Here is a 10,287-nt window from a genome sequence, read left to right as displayed (position 1 = left end):
GCGTGCTGAAGGAAGTGTGAGAGTGTGGGGGCACCGAGCATGGCCTGGCCTGGCCTCGTCCGTGTCCCGGTGTTGTTGTCCAATCACAGCAAGGATCAGAGGCCAGGAACCTGTGAACATTTAGAAATACAGCCGGGGCTACGGGGGCACAGAGAGAGGTGTAAGGGTATAATAAACACCAAGAGTAGATGTCACTCCAAATGGCTTTTCCTGGGTGGGTCAGTGTGTGCCAATAGTGACTGACGTGTGTGTGTGTGTGTGTGTGTGTGTGTATGTGTGTGTGTGTGTGTGTGTGTGTGTGTGTGTGTGTGTGTGTGTGTGTGTGTGTGTGTGTGTGTCATCTCAGTAGAGGAGAAGAGAACAGAGCTGATCCTCTCCGTCTATCAGAAGCTCTATCAGTCTGTAATTGAATTTTCTCCCATTGTTGTTGTCTTTGTCTCTGGGGACAGGATGGTCAGTTTTTTTTCCATCAGATGGTGCCGCACCATATCACCCTTCAAACCTTGCGGATACACTATTAAAAAAAAGAAGCTTATTGCTATTTTATCCAACATGTTTTTCTGTGTTGGATTTGTGCAAAGTCAGGTGACCTAAAAATCTAACGCTTCATGATGACATATGATATCTGCCATGATGGTCTGTTGATGAATCGGGAGATTTAACGCATGAAAGTAACATTAAATCCACAGATATAGGGGCAGTGGTAGAGAGAAGGCCTCAAAAAAGAGAGCAGGTTGTCCTCTTAGCTGTTCTTCATAGTTCAGATTATTTATTTTTACCCGTAGGTAGATTCTGTTTGCAGAGAAAAATACAAGGGTTCCATCCTGACACTAAAAACAAACACAAACAACAGACACATCTCTAATAAAGGACTAGTAAAAGTACAAGTATACCCTGCTCAACCAAATCTCAAATTATTTAAAAAACATTTTAAGAAGGAAAACACTAGTATAATAGTGAACTATAGTGGCTTACCCTATTCTGAAATGTGACGTAAAGGGGGGGTTACCCACCCACATTTGGAGCTATTAGACTGTTATCGCCCATCATGACCATCCCTAACATACTATTTTACAGTTAAACTATTTTTGTTAGCTTTATGGTGCATTCACACCGGACGCGATGCAAATATTCGCTTTGCTCTAATCGCTTTTATCGCATCGCTCTAAACGCTCGAGTTTCACCGGGGCTGTCAGCTGTGTTTAATCGCATCATTCAAACAAGACGCGCTGGCTAGGGGGCTACAACTACAACAAAATTAACATATTTGACCGGGATTTAATTGTAATACACCATTCAAAATGATGCCAAAGTAACTACATACCGATACCGGTTAGTAAAAACCATGAATTAATGCTTTGACAAGTCTGCAGACAGACGGCAGGCGAAAAACCTTTTAAAATGCGTGTTTTCTGAATGGAGATCGGCTAAGCTAACGTTGTATATGTTCCGACCGTCCACACTCACAACAACGGCCTACAGATAAACATAAATAAACCAGCGGGTGTATTCGCCATGACACAGGCAGTCTGTGGTTTGTACTTGTTTAACTTTTGTCTAGTTTCTGAACAGATATGAGGAGCTGTGAGCTCTGAGTGCTAACAGCTAACGGCTGATGTTTTGGTTTCGTGGTTCAACGTCAGTGATGGCGCGCTGAGATCCTCACCCCTGATTGGCTACAATTACGCAAATTTGACTCGAGTTGAAAACATTGAACTGGAGCGTTTGTCGCGCCCCCTTCAATCGAAGGGCGCCGCAGCATCTGTGCATTGACTTTACATGTAATCGCGCCACCCCCAAACATCGCATCACGTCCGGTGTGAACGCACCATTAGGCAAGGCAAGGAAAGTTTATTTGTATAGCACCTTTCAACACAAGGCAATTCAAAGTGCTTTACTCCTTTTTCAATCATGAATAAGTCGTTTTCTGCAGTTTAAACTTAATCCAGCCTTCTCCATCCTCTCTCCTAGGCCAAAAATGTTTTTGTTGTGTCATGTTAGTTAAACATGTTAAGAGCTTAAAAAGACAAAAAGTTCAAAAAAGTTGTCCTCGAGAAATGTTCATTGAAGGAACCCTGAACTAATATGCTCATTTTCAGCTTCACATTTGTATTTTGTGCCTCTACTATGACATGTTTACATGCTTTAATATTATCATCTCATAATACCTGTGTTGCACCTCTTTTCAGCCTCTGTCTGAAACCAGAGCCCAGTCTGCTCTGATTGGTTAGCTGGCCGGCTCTGTTGTGATTGATCAGCCGCTTACAGATGTCCCGCCCTAGTGGTAGCAAATAGATGTGCGAGCGTAGTGATGTCACTATGTTGCGGAAGTCAACAAAGGATCCCAATGGCGTTTCAGGTGGGGGGGGGGGGGGGCTTTGCAGACCATTTACATGCATAAACACCTATATAACACAGAAAAGGGAAAACCCCAAAAAACGCACAATAGGGCCCGCCTAAAATATGAAAACACATGACTACTTTAAATCTCTTAATTATTGCTACATCTTTAGAACGTTACTGTGTTCAGTTGAATGGTTCTTTATGAAAATTGAAATGTGTGTGTGTTCATACAAAGTCTCAGCCAGCAGCTAATCATGATGTGTTGGCTCTTTCTCTGCTAACAAGTGTGTGTGTGTGTGTGTGTGTGTGTGTGTGTGTGTGTGTGTGTGTGTGTGTGTGTGTGTGTGTGTGTGTGTGTGTGTGTGTGTGTGTGTGTGTGTGTGTGTGTGTGTGTGTGTGTGTGTGTGTGTGTGTGTGTGTGTGTGTGTGTGTGTGTGTGTGTGTGTGTGTGTGTGTGTGTGTGTGCAGCTGTCCCAGGTGTGCGTTATTAATCAGTTATCAGGGCAGTTTATTTGCTGGGTGACAAGTTGCAATTTCCCCCCTGATTCAAGTCCTCTTTGTCAGGTGGGAATTACACTGAGAGCACATGACAAAACACTTCACCTCTGCTTCGTTCCCTCACTTCTCCTCTCCCTCGACATTTTGCACAGCTCTCTTTTAAAGCCCCTCATCCCTCTCCCCGATGTCCCGTTTCCCACTCCATCGTTCATTTGCTCGACATCTCCCACATCTCTCTTTCTTCATTTTCTCTTCCTTCTTTTATATTTATTTTACCTCCCATCAACAAAATCATCCTCAGCCCTTGGAGTAAAAAAAGGCGGACTGTATAATTAATCACACAGCTTGGTCTAATTAGAGATGAATACATGTTCCTCTTGTCACACACACGTGCGCACACGCACACACACACACACACACACACACACACACACACACACACACACACACACACACACACACATACACACACACACACACACACACATACACACACACACACACACACACACACACACACACACACACACACACACACACACACACACCTCAGCTTCTCAGGCCATAATAGCAGTTGATGCTGTATTAACGGCAAATGGTGCAATCCCCAAAAGAACCCCTCCTGCCTTGATGAATCTGATGAATGTGGCAATAATTAGTGAGGACAGATGAGAGGTAAATTACCACTGACAATGCAAGGCTGTCCTGTCTGCCTCTAGACAGACAGAGAGAGGGAGAGAGGAGGAGGATCAGACAGTAAGGGACACACCAAGTAGTGGTGGTTTTATGCTAATTATTATTTTCATGCAAATAATGGTGCATTGATTTAGCTTAATGGAAACCTTAATGGATTTCCTCAACATCTAAACAATTTTTTTTCAACGGATGCAAAGAGATTGTGCAATAATAATAATAAAGGTGACACACTGACCTCATTATACCTGCATGCTATCTGTGTGTCTTATAATTAAGAAATGTATGGGCTAGCAAACTATAGTTACCCCTAATTTTCTTATAGAACTTGGCAGTATTGGGCTTGAACCAAACACACTTGTTTTCACTTTTTCTCGTCTCAAAAGTGTTCATAAATTGTCCTGATGGTTGGATGAAAACAGAGACAGAGAGATTGTAAGAGTAACAGCAGCAAAGCCTCAGGACTAATTACTGCTCTCTGCCAGCGGAGAAAGGAGGGATGATGAGGGAGAAGAGTGAGTGTGAGAAAGAGATGGAGGGGGGGGCAATGGTAATTGTTTTCGTCAGAGGCAGTGGGGAGCTATCAGGGTAATAAAGTTAATTAGCAGAACAAACAAGGAGAGAGAGAGAGAGAGATAGAGAGAGGGATGGAGAGAGGAAGAAAGACAGCGATAATTTTGATGATGATAAACGGCAGCAGATCTGACACCCGAAGAAAACAGTGAAATCAATTAGTCCTATTTTCTCCCTCCGGTGGGGAAAAACACAAGAGCCACTGTAGGGCTCAACTGAATGAAACCAAAACTCCTCCTACTCTCTTACAAGACCGCACATACCCACTCTGTTTGTGTGTGTACATGTGTGTGTGTGAACAGCTTTTCCTTATCATATTTGTTTTTTATCACACATTTACAATTCTCAGAATCAAAGCGATAAATACACAGATTTAATGTAGACAGTTCCTTTGGTTACATGTTGGGATTTAAACCTCATATTCTGTTACTTTTGATACATTTGATTTGGATTTTGGCTGTCAAAATGATCAGATCGTTGCCTTTCCATTCACTTACCGTTCTGAGACTTGCAGATTGAATTGAGAAGGAATATTGCATGTTTGTAAGCGGAGGGGGACGTCACTGTTTTGCAGTTAAAATTATTAAATCAATTAAAGTCTTGACCTCATGATGGCGCTGGAGGAGAAGTCAGGCGGTCATCAAATAAATTAGGTTCATCCTCAGGGCACTTTATTTACCAAATCATTGGCGATGATATATACGCCACCAACCAGCCGTTAATTTTCCTTCTTCAGCCATTGTAAATCGAAAACATTTCATATAAAAATCCAAACATCAACAAAAATGGTTTAAATAAATCTCAGAACTCAAACTTTTTTATTCCAAGTTATAATTGACTTTAGTTAGCAGACTGGCCCTTGGATCCCGCCTCTGATCTGTTCTCATCCAGCACTTATAAAGGAAGAATCATTTATTTTTCTATTAATTAAAATGATGTGACCTAACCCTAACCTTTATTTTCACTGAAGAAAAAATGACATGTAACGTAGTAGTAAAGGAACACAAGCACCCCAACAAACACAATCATACACTCGCCTCATAATGCTGAATAATTTTCAACCAGTAAACCAATCAAATCCGTGCATTATTGAATCGTGTGGATTTCAATATCTCTCGCCATGGCAACCAAACAGTATCTGACAGGCCCTCACCATTGTGACAAGCCAGGTAATGGAACCTGTGTCCCTGACATCACATGCACAAAAAAAAACACTTCATTATTTCTGTGTGTGTGTGTTTAAAAAGAAACAGCGCTCTGGAGTGCTAGCATGCTTTTTCTGTCATGTCTCATTTCCAAGAAGCTGTAATTCTGTAATTGTACAAGGCATGATGAAATTTTGTGTGTGTGTGTGTGTGTGTGTGTGTGTGTGTGTGTGTGTGTGTGTGTGTGTGTGTGTGTGTGTGTGTGTGTGTGTGTGTGTTGTGTGTGTGTGTGTGTGTGTGTGTGTGTGTGTGTGTGTGTGTGTGTGTGTGTGTGTGTGTGTGTGTGTGTGTGTGTGTGTGTGTGTGTGTGTTTAGTACAAGCTGTGAATTATTCCCTTTCGTTCTACCTTGAACATGTGGCAATGCAATACCAAGTCAATGTTGAACAAAGACAAAAGCTTACCACCTGACGCTTCTATTTATTTTATTCTTCAGAATTTTCCTTTAATGCTGCTCATCCAAAACTATTTCCAATAAATAGTTAATATGTTGCTTATCTGTGTTCTTGTTACACATTGTGATTCATACATGCTATTCAAAGTGAACATTTAAGCAATACCTTCCACATTCTACAATAGGGTGATTGGATTATTGTCCTTAATGCCCACTCACGTCAAGTACTATAATCCATGTTTAGGGAATATTCAAATATTTGTACTTCAATTGTTATTACGTAGTATTAGCTACCATCATACCAGGGTGTGCTCTAAATGGGTCCAACATGGCAAGAAACACGTGATTAGACAGAAGTGTAAACAACTTCCCAAATTGTCTAAACCAACCATTTATTTTGAGGTAAAACCAAAGGTGAGGTAAACCATGAGTGCACACAATTCCATGGCAAGTTGGGTAGGACCAAGTTGAACCAGGTAGTCTGTGGTGGTTACATTACATTACATGTCACGTGTTAGATGCTTTTATCCAAAGCGACTTACATATATTCAGTACTGTGGGCAGGAGCAATTTGGGGTGAAGTGTCTTGGCCAGGGACACAACGACATGCGGACTGCAGTGGGACTCGAACTTGCTATCCCCTGATTCAAAGTTCAGCGCACTATATACTATGGTTGATCTTGTTGGTTTATTCTACCAAATAACATGGATTTGATATCATCTTTTGTCCTTTGTATTATTAACAGACAACTTAATTGTCTTGCCCAAGTGGTACATGCTTCATGTATGTCTTCATTTACCCCCTAAATATTTTTATATAGCACTTTATAACATTTTGCATTTATAAATCGTTTTTTTGTTGTTGCCCTCACAGAGGGACTTATATACACAGATATAAATTATATAGACAATAATACAAAAAGAAAAAGAAAAGACAAATACAAAACGTTTTTATATAAATGTTTTCACCTCATCCAAGCAGCATTTTAATTTCACAGTTTTTCAAGATTTCTTTAGATGTTTTTCTTTTTGTGGTGGAGGAAACCACGCCATATTGTCTAAAGTAGAAACCTTCCATTCTTCTGTAGAATAAAGCTTCAGAGAACCTAAGGGGCATACAGCAGAGCAGTCTAATATTATAAATGCTTAAGAAAAATAAAGAAATAACTAGGTTTTCAAGGAAGAGCGCCTCCTTTTAGAATGGAAAGGAAGTTAGAACTCTTGGTATGATGTTTGATTGACAAGTGAGAGTGCAGAAACATGGCAGCAATGAAAGCTCAGCATCACTGTGGCGTTCTTCACAATAAGGCCGACATGGTGACCACAGCGCGTTCCTAAAATACAATTTCTTATCTGGGCTGTTTCCTTTTTGGGAAAACAGTCACAAATAAAAGGCTTTCCTTCTTGCGAGTGTGTTTCAGGGAAATGTATGTATAATATATATATTGTTAGTTTGGGTTTGTTTGGTTTGGGTTGCCAGGATGTCTGGTCTGGGTGTGTTTGATTTGGTTGTTAGGCAGTGCCTTTGGACTGATGTGCTGTTAGAGACCGTCACCTGGGACATGTGATAGCTTATCAAAGTCTGAGCAGCCCTTCTGGCGTACACACATACATATACACACACGCCACACACACACACACACACACACACACACACACACACACACACACACACACACACACACACACACACACACACATATATACCTTTTTTCCTACTACTAGAAGAGTGCGAGTTTTGTGTGTCTTTGTGGGCTAGTGTGTAACTCTAGTCGTCAAGGGAACCCTGGTTGGAAGGACAGTTTGACGCCTCGCTTGGCATCATGGGAGACGGCTGTCACCTGACGATGCTGCCGCTACGGAGATAACCTTCAGGGTGACAGCCGAGACAAAGACACACACACACACATACACAGACACTCAGAAGAATGTATACAGGCAAACATACACACACACACACACACACACACACACACACACACACACACACACACACACACACACACACACACACACACACACACACACACACACACACACACACACACACACACACACACACACACACACAGCCACATACATGCATGACCGCTCAAACACACTCCACAGACTTCACCCGCTGAGCTAAACACAGTGAGATTGATCCTAATTAGTGCTAATCAATAATTTGATTGATAGTCGTTGATTGAAAGAAATCGTCCGACTCACAACAAAGAGAGGTCAGAACTCCCTGGATGCTTTGCAATTGTCTGATAAGCAAACAACCTGTCACATTTCCATCAATGGAAACACTGTATCTAATGATAATCTCATTGGGAAGCCCATCAGTTTATTATGTGAACGCATCCTATTTTCCCTGCACGCTGCGGCAACTAAAACGTACACGGCAGGTTGTGTGGTGTCAGCATGTCTTTGCCTGGCTCGAGGCACCTATACTGTCCAGTGTTAGTATTTAGTTTCCAGTACCACATGTTGTTGAATCAGTCAGATGTAAAGGCGTTTCTAGGAATAGTGGTGGTATTTTCAACCCTCCACCTGCAAGGATATATGTAATGAACATACTATTTAGCAATACATCCCATTGTAGAGAGCGCAGTTTCATCACAGCAGTTTGACTTATTTTCAGCGTGGGAGTTTCATTCATCAGACAAGTTCACTGCCTATTAATTAGTATGTAATTACAGTATAGCTTTACTATAAGTCTGCTATGTGTATTGCACTTCTCTCTAAAACCTTGTTATTTACACGCTGATTCTAGAAGAACATCATATCAAGTACCCCCTCTTCACAAAACTAAAGTGCACTGATTATCTCTAACACTGAGCCATATACCTGCCCAAATTAGGGTTATGGCACATGGTACTTTAAACACCCCTGTCACTTTGAAAGGATGTTTACAAACTGCTGATGCACTTTATTTCTCTCGCTCAGGTCAATTTTGACTTTCCTTAGGAAGATAATCTTTCTTCCGAACTTAAACAAGCTCTGTTAGCTGCTCTTGTTTTCTCATGATGGTCTGCCTCATAAAGGGGTTGTGTTGTGGGAAAGTTTCTTCATCGAATGCAGATTTGGGTTCTGCCCGCTCTCTATTAATGTCATGTGAATTTTCCTGTCATGTTGACAGGTTATCATTTGAATGCTTTTGTTCTACACTTGGATAATTTCACCTTTTCTACATTTTCTGACAGAGCCGATCAATACAGAAGGAGCGCTTGTAGCTTTTCTTTCTAAAGTAGTGTTATCATGAGGAGTTGTCAGAATGAGCGAGAGACTTGGGCTGTTTCACGTAAACTAAAAGCTGACTTTCCTCAATCCCTAGCCTCCGTTTGAACCTTGATTTAGTGCATGTTTACACATAAATCCAATATCTGTACCTTCAAATCCGATCAGCACCGATTCACCCCGGTCAGTAAAAAGATATTGGCTTTTTGACTGTCTTGACGTCAGCAGGTTAGCATCTGTAGGTGTTGATAAAACCTTTTCAACTGATGTTAAAATTTTACAAGGTGCTAATGTCAGTGATTTATGCGGCGTTAATCTTAACAGCAAAGGTAGTTTGAATTTTAAATGTGTTATTCTTTAGCAAATGCTCACTCACACACTGTGAGAATACAGGCCTGAGGGCTAACGGTAGCCCTTGCAGGGGTTTAGGAAGCCCCGTCGGTTTCCTCTGGTGCTGCACTGTCATGTAGATGAGACCCAACGATCATCTCCTCCATTCACCCTTTGTTTTAAGATCCCGCCGTGTGTGTGTGTGTGTGTGTGTGTGTGTGTGTGTGTGTGTGTGTGTGTGTGTGTGTGTGTGTGTGTGTGTGTGTGTGTGTGTGTGTGTGTGTGTGTGTGTGTGTGTGTGTGTGTGTGTGTGTGTGTGTGTGTGTGTGTGTGTGTGTGTGTGTGTGTGTGTGTGTGTGTGTGTGTGTGTGTGTGTGTGTGTGTGTGTGTGTGTGTGTGTGTGTGTGTGTGTGTGTGTGTGTGTGTAATTCAGTAAGTAGGTAAGTATCCCTCCCAGCATTTCCTGTCTTATGGGGCTCAGGCGGTGTTAGCCCGGGTTAGCTGCGGCTTTAGCACCTGCTGTCACTGCTGCAGTCCCACTCACTTGTCCAGTAACAACGACTTTAGCTTGGAGACCAGGATTACTGCTAGTAATGTGTGTTAAGAGCATTAGCTTGGGCCTGGGTGGGTAATAGATTGTTAGAAAGTATCAAACAATAACCAGGAACTTCCGTTAATTGAATGAAGTTGGTAGCGCCAAATAAAAAGCCATAAACATTTGCAAAATACATTGAGGAAAGTTTGAATGTTCAGTGCGAGCGAGCAGCTGAAGAAAGTGGACTTTATGAGCTCATCCAAAGTCTAATCTAGAAAATGGAAGTAATTAACAGACTTGGCAGAGATTTTGATGATTTGTTTTCTCTCTTTAACACATTGAACAAACGATGAAAATGAGATTTATTTCTACTGTAAGCACTCACTGAACCCAGAGCTTAATAGGAAGTTGTACACTTCAGATATAATATGATATGTAATATTCTTTCACTGTTGAATTTAAAGGATCCCACTCATATGTACAACCAATGGAACT

The sequence above is a fragment of the Pseudochaenichthys georgianus genome, chromosome 4, assembly GCF_902827115.2.
Source record: "Pseudochaenichthys georgianus chromosome 4, fPseGeo1.2, whole genome shotgun sequence".
NCBI lineage: Eukaryota > Metazoa > Chordata > Actinopteri > Perciformes > Channichthyidae > Pseudochaenichthys > Pseudochaenichthys georgianus.
Note: the sequence above shows the minus strand (reverse complement) of the source record.